At 58.1% G+C, this 13,700-nt stretch overlaps 1 protein-coding gene across 3 annotated transcripts in view; it reads left to right on the plus strand.

Annotated features, from left to right (window-relative positions):
- Positions 1-2,111: 2,111 nt before the first annotated feature.
- The window catches only part of ZNF385C (zinc finger protein 385C), a 51,461-nt gene continuing 39,872 nt past the window's right edge, over positions 2,112-13,700 (plus strand). The window contains exon 1 of one of the 3 annotated variants that reach the window (XM_045586263.1): positions 2,112-2,205. The gene's annotated coding sequence lies outside the window, so the exon portion shown is untranslated. Of the gene's footprint in view, positions 2,206-11,534; positions 11,564-13,700 lie in introns of those variants that run through there. The other 2 variants (XM_036451579.2, XM_045586262.1) reach the window with 2 other exon arrangements.

Here is a 13,700-nt window from a genome sequence, read left to right on the forward strand (position 1 = left end):
CTATACTAGGAATCACTGGTTTCCCTTAGCCCTTTGACGTCCCTTTTTTTTGAAGCTCCCCATAAATAAATAAAAAAAAAAAAAAAAGCCGAAACCGGTTTGGTTCAGTGGATAGAGTGTTGGCTTGTGGACTGAAAGGTCCCAGGTTTGATTCCGGTCAAGGGCATGTACATGTGTTGTGGGCACATCCCCAGTTGGGGGTGTGCAGGAGGCAGTTGATTGATATTTCTCTCTCATCAATGTTTCTATTTGTTGCTCTCTCTTCCTCTCTGTGAAAAATCAATAAAATATATTTTTTTAAAATAAAAATAAAAAAATAGAAAAATGGTGTCGAAAATATGTAGTATTTTTTAAAATATATTTTTATTAATTTCAGAGAGGAAGGGAGAGGGAGAGGGGGAGGGGGAGAGAGAGAATGAGAATCACTGATTGGCTGCCTCCTGCACATCACACTGGGGAGCAAGCCTGCAATCCGGGCCTGTGCCCCGACCAGGAATCAAGCCATGACCTCCTGGTTCATAGGTCAATGCTCAACCACTGAGCCATGCTGGCTGGGAAAATGTGTAGTATTTTAAAATCACACTTGTTGAGGCAGAATTGACAAACTACATATGTGTGGTGTTTGACTGACACATGTTAATGTGTGTATGCTCTTCCACAATCAAGATAATTGAGCACATTAAAATCCCTCTCCTCGAGCCCATTAAAATCCCTCCCCCTCACTTCCCATCCACAATCAGCTTGGTGGTATGTTTTGGAGGTTAAAAGTGTTTTGTTTTTTTAAACACCCCTCTTTTTGGTCATCATGTAACCTTATTTGGAGAGAGCATCAGAAGTCTAAATGTGAGAGCCATCGAAAATGTGAGGCCTTCCTGGCCCCTCCCCCACATGAAAGCGTCTAACCCCAAGGCCCCATCTCCCCCGAGCCCCCAGGTCATCTCCCCTGGGCTGGCAGAGGCCCAAAGGATTGGAGGGGTAGGCACGGGGGTGGGGCAAGTCATAAAGGCCTACATTTCCTGTTCTCATTTTAACAAGAAGCAAAGGAAGGCAAGATCTAGGTTGATTCTTCAGGGAAAGGGCTATTTCTGTAGTAAGAGGCCCAGCAGGCAGGAGTCACCTTCAGGAGGAAGGGAGGGGGGCGAGGGCAGAGACTTGAGGTTTGGGAGCAGCAGGCAGTTCTTCCTGCCATCTACCCTCTCCTACTCCATCCTTGGTCCCATCTCAGGGTAGATTAAAAAAAAAAAAAAAAAAGATCGCTCTCTCTTCCCAGTATCTTCCCTCTTCAGCCCCCCTCTTCTCTGGTTGAGAGCTAAAAGCCCGGTGCTAGGCTCTTTGGTTCCCAGCCCCCTAAGAGAGTGTCCCCTTCCCTCCCAGCGCCCTTCTTCCTTAGGCTGTGGCTCCCAGAGTCACCCTTCTCCTCCCGTCCCATCGCCACCTCCTTGGTCCCTCCTGCCCATCCGCTCCCGCTTCACCTTCAGTTGTCATCGCCGCGGCCAGCAGCGTGCCTGTTACAGGTCAATAAAATTAGCGGCCGGGGAGCAGAGGCAGGGGGAGGGCCCGGGGGTGCTAAGCTCGATGGCCTTGGACGCAGCTGGACGCACGGAGCCCGGACGCCTGTCATTCCAGGGCTGAGCAGTGACAGCTGAGGGAACTGCGCTGGCGCTGGAGTTGGGGGGGGGGGGGGGGGAGGGAAACGTGCTGTTGCAGGGAGAGATGGGCTGAGGATACAGATGCCCAGGGCACCTAACGGTCCCCTCAGGGGCCTGAGCCCCTGGATGGGGGACCCCGATTTGGAGGGAGCGTCCATCGCGCGCCCACCTTACCCCGGAGAGAGCCTTCTGGAGCTCAGTTGGAAGGGGGAACTCGGGCAAGGAGGGGTTCCCGGGCTTGCTTCTTCGTGGGAGGGGTCTTCCTGGGGAGCCACCGCCTCCAGGGCAAGGCTGCCTGAGGGAGGGGGAGTCCCGTGGTCCCCAGGACCCAGGCATCCTCACTTCTCAGCCCTCAGAGCAGCCAGGGCTCCGGGCCTCCCTCGTGGCTCCTCCTCCCTCCTCCCCTGAATAAGCCGGTCCACCCACCGGCTGGAGACTCAGGGAGGGGCTCCCCCTCCCAGGCCCCGCCCCGTCCCGCCCCGCCCGCCCCGCCTGCCCGGAGCGCTGCGCTCGGAGCGCGGAGAGCAGGTGGCCGCGGCTCCGCTCTGCCCCGCAGGTAAGTCCGCGGCGCGGGCTGGGGACCCCGAGGCCAACACGGGGGCACAAGGCAGCCCCTGACCTCTGTCCGGCGCCCTTGTCCCAACACGGGGGACCCCAAGGGGACCGCGAGGACACCCCTATCCGCTCCGGGCTCCGACGCGCTGCCTCTAGCGGGTGGCGCTCAACTCCGGGGAAGTTTAGAGGCTCCTGGGCTGCTCATCCCCGAGGCCAGGGCCGCCGGCGAGGGATGCGGGAAGGCAGAGCCGGGCAGTGGGCACACAGCCTTCTGGAGCAGAGCAGGAAGGTGCTGGGGATGGCGGAGCTCCGGGTGAGGAACCTCTGACTGGCGTGCCCCATGCATGCCTCACCCGGGGCAGCATGCTATCGCCCCCACTCAGAGAGCGAGGGGGTGACCCAGATGGCTCCTGTCCTTTGTGCGAATGCGGTAGGAGCCGGTGCACACAGCGCACAGCGCACAGCACAGCTGAGCTGGGTTTTCGGAGGAGATCCAGGCACCTGCGCCACTTAATTGCACCCGGGTGCAGATATGCTGGGTAAGGGGTGAGGGGTGAGGGGTGAGGGAGCAGGGGTCGTCCGGATTGCCTGAGGGACCTAGGGGCTTGGGGACGGATTAGATTTTTTTCTGTGTCCATGTCCCAGAGCCAGGGCGGGGAGGTGATCCCAGAACTGGCCCTTCCCGCCGACACGGGGAGCGTTTGCACCCTCCGTGGGATCTGGGCTGAAGGAGAGGGATCCTGCCTGTCAGCACCTCACGGAAGGCTTCCTGGAAGAAGAGGCCCTGAGCTGACAGCTCAGATGTGATGCTCAGAGCCACCAAGGGGAGTTGGACGTTGGGCCTGGGTGCTGGGGTTGGGGTCGAGCAGAGGACGCCGAGCTGTAGACCAGAGGCGGGTCAGGGTGCTGCCACGGATCCAGCCAGGGCCCCGGGACTGTCCAAGCCCTGAGGCAGGCCACATCCAAGCCTAAGTGGGCGGGCTTCCTGGGTCTAATCTCCCTGTTCCACTGTCTCCTCCCACCCACCGCCCACGGTCACTGTCAGAAAGTTCTCCCTCACGTCCGACCTTCATCCCTTCGGCTGCTGGGCCAGCGTCTTGCTTCTGGGAGGCGCTGTGGGAACAGTGGGGGCCTGGGGGTCAGTTAGGCCTGATGGAATTCTGCCACCTCTACCGGCTGTGTGCAGGTCACTCAGCCTCTTTGCGATCACTTCCCACCTGTAAAATGGGGATAATAATAGAACCCGCCTCATGGGGAGGCTGCGAGGATTAAGTGAGAATATGCTTAGCACAGTGCCTGGCGCCTGGGGAGGGCTCAGCCGGCGTCAGTGTCCCCTCGGGCGTAGGACAGCAAAGCCGATCGGCAGGGGGTGGGGGTGAAGGTTTTTTTTAAAACTTGGCCAGCGAGAGCCATGCCCTTCATCACCATCGTTCCGCCAGCCCACACTCCTGCTGGCTCCTGCGTCTCTTCTGGGCCCGTGGGGGCTGCCCGGGACCCCTCCCCTCCTCATCTCTTAGCCGCCCTGCCTTTGTCTCCAGACTCAGGGGAGGGACCCAGCAGGGCAGGGCCAGGGGCTGCAGGAGCCCACTTCGGAGCACCCTGGCTGACACCCAACTGGAAAAATGCCCCCTGTCGTCGCCTCCCCGCCCTCCCCACCTCCAGAAGCCCGCATGTTGGGATCAAGCTGCACTTTCTCCGGGAAAATAAATAATATAACTTTCTGAAAGTTCTGCCTGGGGACCGTCCAGGCAGCCCTCCCTGGACAGAGGTCTGGAAGGGTGGGGAATGGTGGATCCAGTAAGCACCGTTAACCCCAGGCAAGGGAGGGGTGCCCATGCCCTAACTGGGCACTTCCCTGGCCACAGCCTTCCCTGTGGGGTGAGGAACCAGCAGGGCCCAGGGGACAAACCTGTTCACCCCCTTCGAGACCACAGTCCCCATACCCGTGACTCTGGAGGCCCCTGCACAGACGGTCAGTTTGCTCCCCACCCACCCAGCCTCGGCCCTGGGCCTGTTCTCAGGGCAGGCTATGCCAGTAGGTGTGCCTCACAGCCCTGAGGGACCAGTGGGGACAGCCACGGGACGGCTGTTTGCAGGGCATGGAGATGGAGCTAGCTGTAGAGTGGGGTGTCCACACACACACACACACACACACACACACACACTGCCTGGGAGGCCCTGTAGGGCAGAGGAGCCAGCAGCGGGAGGGGAGGGATGGCTGGGGCTGGCGTGGGAGGGCAGCTGTCTCTCCCTCCACTGCATCATCCTCCCGCAAAACCCCCGGAGTCAGCAAGTCCAAAAGGGAGCCTAGTTTTCCACGTCATTAGGAAAACATATTTGCATGAACAGGTTGTTTGCCTGATTTATAACTTTTAAATATTTAGACATGCGGATATGGGGCTTAGGATACACCTTCCCTGGACCAGAAAGGGGTTTGAAGGTGGAATGAAGACTGTCAGCTGTCACCAACGAGCAGTCCCCCCCATGGGCCTCCTGACCTCATTCTCCACCCAAAATTGGGACAATTTTTTTTTTCCTCCTAATGTCCTGTGATGCGTCAGAGGGAAAAGATGAGCAGGAGAGGGGTTGCTTATCTCCGGAGTGTGGGGAGGGCGTGGGCACTCCCTGGTCCCAAGGAGCCAGGAGGGAGCTAAACGAGGCCACGGCAACGGGAGGAATGGAAGTTAGACTTGGGGGAGATCAGGGCTGGATCCCCCATTCCTCCAGCTGCCTTTTCCGAGGGAGCCGGGCCTGTGGCCAGGGAGGGGGCCGTGTATCTGTCATGTGGGTCCTCCCGTACGTTTGCATCTTGGGCTTCCGTGGGGAAGAACGTGGGGGCAAGCTGGCCAGGCGGTGGGAGTCCTTCCTGGAGGGAACGAATGGCCTGTTGGTCTTGGACTGTGGTCGAGGGCCCCGTGGCACCTGGACACCCGTCTGTTCAGAGGAGAGAGGCGTGCGGCCTTTTTGTGGCCGCCTCTGACTCACTCCTTTCCCGTCGGGCTGTTTGAGGATCGTACCTGCCGCCTTGGCCTCATTAGGGCTGGGACGTGCTTCCTGGACCCGGACACACACACATCGAAACGTGCACACGCGCAGCACTCACACACGCACACAGGTTTGCCCGCCACCTACACTCGCACACGTGGCTGTACACGCTGCCCAGCCCTAACCACCGCTTCACGTGCGGTCTTGGGAACGGAGCCCCCGCAGACCCGCCCTGCACATGCGCTTTGCAGACTCTGGAGCCTTTGCCACCTTCGCAGGCTCAGGTTCCCCCCTGGTGACTTTCCCTTCACCTCGGGTGACCCGCCAGCTCCAGTGGTCAGGGCCCAGGTGCCCGCGGGGTTCAGTGTTGGGGACAGAAGGGACGCCCTGCAAATCCCAGCCAGGCTCCGTGTTTGGCACCTCTGCTCCCCCAAGAGGGTGTCTGGGGGGCTGCCTTCTCCCGGCCCCTCTGTTCCCGGGCAGCTCTGAGCCGCTCTGCCTCGGCCTGCGCCTCCGCTGCGCTCCAGGCTCGGTCCTTCCCCTGCTCCCATGCCTGTCACTCTGTCTCTCCTCTCTCCCTGCCTCGGAGTCTCTGTTTTTCTGTGTGTCTCTCATCCTTTCTCTCTGTGTGTATGTCTCTGCCTGCCTGTCTGCCTCTCTCTGATTTTCTGTGTGTGTTTCTGCATCGCCCTCTCTCTCTCTCTCTCTCTCTCTCTCTCTCTCACACACACACACACACACACACACACACATTCTCACTCCCTCCTGTCTCTCAGCTCTGTCTGATGGTGTGGCGCCTTTCCGTGTCCATATTTTTGTCTTTACCTCTCTCCACCTCTGCCTCTGAGTCTGGGTGTCTCTCTCCCTGTCTGACCCTCGTGAGTCTTCCTCTGATGCCAGCCGCAGCCACACAAGCAGGGGAATGGGACAGCCACGTGTCTGAGGGCAGAAGAAGGTGGCCAAGCACCCAGGGGAGGGGCCGCATCATTCTGGGCCCCCCGGTGCCTGGCCAGGGAGGCTGCAGGCCTGGAGAGGCCTGATGCTGGTCCATCCCCCAGCTCCTCTGCCGAGAACTTGAGATCGTGCGGGCTTTGGCTCCAGACTCTGAAATGTCCTTCTTCAGTGACAAGGCCCAGGGACGTGAGGCCGGAGCAGGGCTGGGGCTCCGGGGTGACAGGGGGAGAACCCCTGTGAGGCTGGCTGATCGGATTGACTTGGAGCCGGGGGAAGGGGGTTGGAACGTGGAGTCCCAGCAGAAGGGGTGTTGACCGGAGTGGGGCTGAATCGACACTTTTCTTTTTCCTCGAAGCAGCCAAGCTCGACGCGCCCACCCCAGGCCCCAGCTTCCTGCTCCAAACCACCGGCTCCCCGCCCTGTTCCAAACACTCCCGCCAACTGCCCCTGGGCCTCAGGGCCTGTTCAAACAGCCCCCTGCCCCCCCCCCCCCGGGGCTCCCCGCTGCCATGGGCCAGCCCGCTGCCATGGCTGCTCACACAGGAGCGGCTGTGTTGGCTGTTTGTTTGGTTACGGTTTCCTTGGGTGGGGTGGGGTGGAGATCGACCCCCGTGATACTTCACCCCACTTCGGCTGCCTAGGCCGGAGGCCAGGCCGGACCCCGCATGCTCCCGCCGCCCTCCCTGCCCTCCCGCCCCTCCTGCATCCCCAAACCCCAGGCTCCTCTGCCCTCCTGATCTCAGGTTTGACAATCGCTACCTGTGATGCCAGCCGCTGCCCAAGCAGGACCCACCCTGCGCACACAGCCCCGTCCCCGGCCGAGGGAGGGAAAAGGTCCAGGGAGGGCGCTGAGAACTGGGACCCTCAGGTTGTCCGGGGATCCCAAGGAGGAACACATGGGGTGTGGCCTCCAGAATGTGGGGGAAGTCTGCCCGCCTCTCACTGGCCGCGGCTTGAACCAGCGACAGGCTTCAACACATGAATGATCCCCTCAGGAGCTGGGCCCTTCCAGACTCCATCCCAGAATTATCTCCCTGGGACCCCAGGGGTCCTGCCAGCCCTGGGTTTTGTACGGTGCTGTCCTGTGCACAGAACTGTCTCATCCTACCCTGTGGGCACCGGGAGAGGTAGCAGAATCCCCATTCAGGCCCAGCTGGTGTGGTTCAGTGGTTGCATATCATTGATCTATGAACCAGGAGGTCACGGTTTGATTCCTGGTCAGGGTATCAATTCCCAGTGGGGGGCATGCAGGAGGCCAATCAATAATTCTCTCTCATCATTGATGTTTTTCTCCCTCCCTACCTCCCTCTTTGAAATCAATAAAAATATATATATATATTTAAAATCCCCATTCAGGCAGAGTCTGGACTCGAACCCAGGTCTCCTCACTCCCCACAGCTGGACCTCCTCCCCGGACAGAGCTCGCTGCTCCTTGGCCATACAGAACTCCAGGCTGCAACCATTTCTGAGTTCTCCCTGCTTCTCCCCCTCCCCCATGTCTCCTCCATCCTCACGGGCCTGCAATGGGGAGTCCTGACCCCCCTGTGTTTCTGGCTGGGAAGGGAGGGTAGGAGCAGGTACGTCCTATGACCTCGTTCTGGGAGCCGCTGTCCTAGTTAGCAGCTTCCTGAGGGGACAGGGACACGAGCAGCTTGTAGAGATGGCTGCAGCCATGTGGGTGCTAATTGGGAAGGAGACTGTCCCCAGGTTGAGGCTGGGACAGCTATGCCCCGGCTACAGGATGAGATGTGGGGGTGGAGAGGCCAAAGAGGGGATCAGGAAGCTTCCCCAAATAGCCTGGCCAGCAGCCAGATGTGGGCGCCAGGCCCCGGTGGGGGCAGGGGGAAGCCGGCCAGTTGGCCCATGGGCCTGGGCCTTGGGAAGCTGGGCAAGGGGCAGAAATGAAGGAGAACAAGTACCGTCTCTTCTCTCCTCTCCTGCTGACATGAGCTCCCCTGGAACTTGCCGCCATGAGTAAAGGAGGAGGAGGGGTAAGGGGGAGCAGATAAAGGTAGAAAACTATGTCTGCGCCTGTCCCTTTTCTCTCTCAGGGGCCTTGTAGGCCCCACGCCATTCTCCTGTGCCTCACCCTCATTTATTTATTCATTCAACAGGTATTTATTGAACACCTACTATGTGTTATACTTGGTAGGCCTCGCCCTGGGGATCCAAGGAGGAATAAGGGTGAATTAAGAAATAATACAAGGAGCCCGGCTGGCATGGCTCAGTGGTTGAGTGCCAACCTATGAACCAGGAGGTCACAGTTTGATTCCTGGGCAGGGCACATGCCTGGGTTGTGGGTTTGATCCCCAGTATGGGGCATGTAGGAGCCAGCCAATCAATGATTCTCTCTCATCGTTCATGTCTCTAGCTCTCACTCCCTCTCTCTTCCTCTCTGAAATCAATTTTATATATTAATTACTTTTTTAAAGGAAGAATATGAGGATACAGGAGGGAAATATACCTCAAGGAGGGCAATGAGGGAAGCCTCTCCTGTGGGCAGTATTTCAGCATCAGCCTGAGGAGGAGAGAGGAGCCAGGAGGGAGAGGGCGCTCTGGGCGGGGAGCAGGGTTTCCGAGAACGCCCTGAGGTGAGGGCGCGCTGGCCGAGGGGAGAGAAAGAGCCCAGTGTGGCTGAGGATCAGAGGCGAGGCAGGGAGTGGCGAACAAACAGAGCCGGGCGCGCAGGATACTCTAACCTGGACGTTTTGACCCCAAGGATGTTTTGAATGCAAACATTTGAAACCAAAACATACCGACACTGAGACTTTTTTAGAAAGTGTTTTCCAGAGATGGAGGAGGGCATGGAGGATAATGATGGTGGAAGGAGGCTTGATGAGGGGTGGGGAACACACAATACGGTGTGCAGATGTGTGTTGTAGAATTGTGCATCTGAACCCTGTGTAATTGTGTTAACCAGTGTCACCCCAATAAGTTCAACAAAAAAAGAGGTGGAGCCGGGACCGGTTTGGCTCAATGGATAGAGTGTCGGCTTGGGGACTGAAGGGTCCTGGGTTCGATTCCGGTCGGGGGCATGTACCTTGGTTGTGGGCATATCCCCAGTGGGGGGTGTGCAAGAGGCAGCTGATCGATGACTCTCTCTCATCGATGTTTCTAACTCTCTATCTCTTTCCCTTTCTCTCTGTATAAAATCAACAAAATATATTTTTTTAAAAAAGAAAAAAAAAAGAGGTGGAGAGAAAAATGTTTCCCAGTTTGAACATTATTCATCCAAATAATTTCTTGATCAGATTTCCCCATTTCCCTCCCCCCCTATGGAACAGTTAAACAGATTTCCTCCCCCACCCCATTCCATTTTAATTTTACAGAAATTATTTCCACCAGCATCAATTCTGTATAAATGTTGCTGCCAAGAGTTGATTCGTCAATCAAGTTGGTATCAATCGAAGGTTCCTGAGCCTGGACTCCGTTGTGTGCAACTGACGGACACTCATGTTGTTAATCCTCACCCAAGGATATTTTCCCCATCAATTTTTAGAGAGAGAAACACACAGAGAGAAACATCAATGTGAGAGAGACACATCGATTGGCTGCCTCCCATGCATACCCCCAAGGGGAGCCAGGGATTGAGCCTGCTACCAAGCTATGTCCCCTTGACCTGAACCTGAGACCCTTCAGTCCACAGGCTGATGACACTCTAGCCGCTGAGCCAAACCGGCTAGTGCTAAAGTTTGCATTTTAAAAAAGATTCGTGGGCAAGGTTGGATTCTTCTGTCCTTGTGAGTCAATAACAAATTTTCTTGTATCCAGTTCTAACCATGGTCAATGTACTTTCTAGCAGTGATGTCCGCAGGTGGAGAGCTGTGTTTGTACCTCCGTGAGTCTGGGGAAGGTTCTGATAGAAAGGGCGGGTTGTGAGAGAAAGGTCGGCATAGGGTTCTCTTAAAGCCCAGGAGAAGCCTTAGGCAGGAGAGCGGCACACTCAGATTTGCCTTTTTTTTTTTTTTAATATATTTTATTTAATTTTTACAGAGAGGAAGGGAGAGAGATAGAGAGCTAGAAACATCGATGAGAGAGAAACATCGACCAGCTGCCTCCTGCACACCCCCCACCGGGGATGTGCCCGCAACCAATGTACATGCCCCTGCCCGGAATCGAACCTGGGACCTTTCAGTCCACAGACCGATGCTCTACCACTGAGCCAAACCAATTTCGGCAGATTTGCCTCTTTTGAATGCAGGCTCCTCTGGCCCCGAAGAGCAGACTGGGAGGGCGGAAAGTGGAGCGGTGGAGGCAGGGAGGCCAGAGAGGAAGCTGTGGTGCCAATCCAGGTGGTAAAGAGAAGTGAGTGGGTTGATAAGTATCAGGGAGGTGGAAAGGCCAAGGCGATTCTTGTCCCCACTCCCCAGCGCCCAGCACGGCCTCCTCACACGCCCAGAGTGGCCCCCTGTCGTTCCCGCCCCCTCAGCTCCTGCCCCTGCCTTCCCCCAAGGCCCCCGACACCTCCGACTCTGGCCTCCGGAGTCTGCCCAGGGTGGAGACTCAGAGCGGGGTGTTTTCCTTGGGGCTCCCTCCCAGCCTGTCTCCTGACTGAATGTGGCCGTGGGTCGGGATGCCCTGCAGGGTGGGTGGGGGTGGCCCTTGGATCTGCCCACCTGGGGCACGTGGCCGGAGCAGCCAGGCGGCCGCAGAGCTGGCAGGGAGCATGCCTAGACACAGGGCGCTTGTTCGGCCCCTGGCTTGGCGCTCAGGGTGTGGCCCTGGGCAGGGCTACAAAGAGGCCTCTGTGGATGGCAATGCGTGCAGGGCACGGAGCCCATCTGGGCCCGGCGGGTGCCTGAGGAGTGAGGGAGGTGGGCCTGGGGGCACTTGGGAGAAGGCTGGAGGTGACACAGACCTGAGATTTGGGTGTCACCTGGGCCAAATCACTTCCTCTCCTGGACCGTCAGTCTCCTCATCTGTAAATGGAATATTTTATTAATACATTTTATTGATTTTTCACAGAGAGGAAGAGAGGGATAGAGAATTGGAAACATCGATGAGAGAGAAACATCAATCAGCTGCCTCTTGCACACCCCCTACTCGGAATGTGCCCGCAACCAAGGTACATGCCCCTGACCTGAACAAAACCAGGACCCTTCAGTCCGCAGGTCAATGCTCCATCCACTGAGCCAAACCAGTTTCAGCTGTAAATGGAACCCTAATCCCAGCCTCCAGGCCCCGGTGGGTCATCAGGACGCCCTGGGTTGACTGACTAGCAAACATCACCCTCCTAGGATCAGATATGTGTTAACGTTATTTAACAAACACAGAGTAGTTACCTTGTGCCTGTTTACTGAACACTTTAAACTCATTTAATCCCCATATCCACCCTCTAAGAGAGGTACCGTTTATCCTTATTTTACAGATGGGGAAACTGAGGCACGGAGGTGGCCAAGGTCCCGCAGGAAGTGGCAGAGGTAGGACGTGAGCCTGGGGATGTGTGGGTGCAAGACGGTGCTTCCAGGAAGGAAGGGGCGGGTGAACCTCGGGCCAGGCACCTGAACGGGGACTGATTCTCTCCCTGGGCTGGAGGGTGTGCTGCGGGCATCTGCCTGGGGGAGCATGACTGTGCCGTCTCTCACCCCGGGGCCTGGCCTCTAGGGCAGGGCTGCGGGGGGGGGGGGGGGGGGGGGAGTCAGATTGGGGAGAGGAGTCCTGGGGCCAGAGACCCGGGGCGGGAGAAGGGGGTGGAGCAGGGATCTCAAGGAGCAGCAGGTCACAAGCCTGGCGTCTTTGGCCACGAGCAGCTGTGCCCAGGGGAGGCTGGGGCAGAGTTGGTATTCCTTCAACAATGATGAGTCATGCCCTGCGGGGTGCCAGCCTTGGTGCCACGTACTTGGAGGAGCCGGCCTGACCCCTGGGCGCCCAGGGTCTGGTCAGACTGGAAACATGGACGTGGGACAGATGGGCAGGGGGCTCAGCCAAGGGGCTGGGGGTGGTGGGGGGAAAGAGTCCAAGCCCCCACGTGGGGAACCTTCCGAATGGATGATAAGCCTCGAGGCATGCGCAGGACTTGACTGGCAGAGCAAGGAGGCGGGGCTTCCCAGCCTGAGGGCTGTGGGGTGGGACCACTTGCCCTGGAGCAGCAGGTGGTCCTGGGGGCGTGGCCTGGACCCGCGCTGGGGAGGAGTCTAAGCTGGAAGGTGCTCCCTACTCACTCCCCTAGATCTGTCCGTCTTCAGAATCTCCTGGGAGCTTGTCAGAAAGGTAGACGCTGGGCCTCCCCCACTGCTGACTCCAAACCCAGGATGCCTGACAAGCTCCCCAGGTGACGCTCTCTCGGGAGTCCTGCAGGTGTGGGGATTTCCCTCTGCACATCACCTGGGTAGAATTTTTTTTTAAAGTGATATTTCTTTTTTCTTTTTTAAAATATATTTTATTGATTTTTCATAGAGAAGAAGAGAGAGGGATAGAGAGTCAGAAACATCAATCAGCTGCCTCCTGCACACCCCCTACTGGAGATGTGCCCGCAACCAAGGTACATGCCCTTGACCGGAATTGAACCCGGAACCCTTCAGTCCGCAGGCCGACGCTCTGTCCACTGAGCCAAACCGGTTCCGGCACACCTGGGTAGAATTTAAAAGCCTGAGACCAATCCTGGCAGGATCCCTGAGAAGGGGCCCAGGCGGCAGAGGTTTGCCAAGCTGCCCAGGCGATTCCGGAGAGCAGCCATGGCTGAGGACGCTCAGGCAGGCCAGTCCTCCCTGTCAGCCAGGTCTGTGCTGAACTGCCCCCTCCTCGGAGAGGTCTTCTGTGGCCACTCGTCCTCCTGGACCTCGTGTGTCTATCTGCTTACCCGTGTGCCCATCCCCCCTGGACCGCAGGCTCCCTGAGGGTCCCCCCCGGCCTGGAACGGAGGGCCTGGCAGATGGTGGACATCCAACAAATGTTTAGTCAGGGAGTTTACCTAGCCCCTGCTCTGTGCCAGGCGCAAAGGGAGACCCTCTCCCTCTATCGTCTCTCAATTCGTCTAACAACCCTATGAAATAGCTGCCACTGGGCCCATTTTACAGATCAGAGAGGTGAAGCCCGAGGTCTGGCAGATCCAGAGCCCAGGCTCCATCCATCCTGGGCCCACGCTGCCTCCCTCCCAGCCAAGGCCTCGGAGCAGCCCTGCTGTGGCCAGCAGCCTGGGGGCTGGACCGCGGGCCTGTGGGGCCTGGGCCGTGTTGAGACGGGCGGCCCGTCCGTGGGGCGTTTCCTGGAACCTGGCCGTTGGCTTTGAAAGGTCTCCTTCATGGCCGGCAGGGGCTGTGCGCCTCGCCTGCCAGGCCTGTCTGAGAGCAGGACGCCTTGATGTGGTCGCAATTGCTCCCTGGCCAGCAAGGGGGACAGTGGCCGCCCCACCATCTCAGTCTCCCCCAGCCCAATGAGCGTGGAGGCTCTCCCCTCCCTCCTGCTCCAGGAAACCCGGGATTCTCAAGGTCATCCTCAGCCTCCTCCTGCCTCCGTCCTGCTGGGGTCAGGATGGCTTAGGTTCAGTTTCTCACACTGAGGGAGGGGAGAGGACCCCAAAGTCCAGTGGGGTGGGCAGGGGTGGGAAGCACCAGGAAA

Source organism: Pipistrellus kuhlii, unplaced genomic scaffold (genome assembly GCF_014108245.1).
Source record: "Pipistrellus kuhlii isolate mPipKuh1 unplaced genomic scaffold, mPipKuh1.p scaffold_m20_p_22, whole genome shotgun sequence".
Classification (NCBI taxonomy): Eukaryota; Metazoa; Chordata; class Mammalia; order Chiroptera; family Vespertilionidae; genus Pipistrellus; species Pipistrellus kuhlii.